This window comes from Malurus melanocephalus, unplaced genomic scaffold (genome assembly GCF_030028575.1).
Source record: "Malurus melanocephalus ecotype Western Australia unplaced genomic scaffold, MMel_1.1 scaffold_32, whole genome shotgun sequence".
Classification (NCBI taxonomy): domain Eukaryota; kingdom Metazoa; phylum Chordata; class Aves; order Passeriformes; family Maluridae; genus Malurus; species Malurus melanocephalus.
In genome coordinates this window covers 2,461,744-2,462,259 of record NW_026623264.1, presented here as the reverse complement: position 1 = coordinate 2,462,259, position 516 = coordinate 2,461,744, and positions in this window count along the sequence as shown.

The window sequence follows — 516 nt, the reverse complement described above, 5'->3', positions numbered from 1 at the left end:
GGGTCACTGCTGAGTAGGACATTGCTGTTAAGGTCATCACCATGTGGGATGTTGCCATGTGGTATGTTGCTTCGAGGGTCATCACCATGTGGGGTGTTGCTGTGAAGGTTGTCACCTTGTGGGAGCCACTCTCACGGGAGGACATTGCAGGTCACCACTGTGAGTCCCTGCGGTGTGGGACATGGCAGTGTGGGTGTCGGTGTGCATCCCTGGGCAGGACATCACTACAAGGGTCATACCTGTGGGAGTCCTGCAGAATGGGACATGGCTGTGTAGGTTCCTGCTGTTAGGACATCCTGATACAGAACATCGCTGTGTGAGACATCGCCAGGTGAGTCCTGCCATGCGGATCCCGCGGGAAACCACCACCGCCTGGCAGGACACCCCCGGGGACACGCACCCGACCCAGCTCCCGCTCCCCCGCTCTCGAAGCTTTGCCGCTTCGGGGCTGTGCCGCTGCCCGGAGCCCTCGGGGCTGGGGGCGGGGGCGGCCGCTGCTCGATCGGGCAGGGCAGG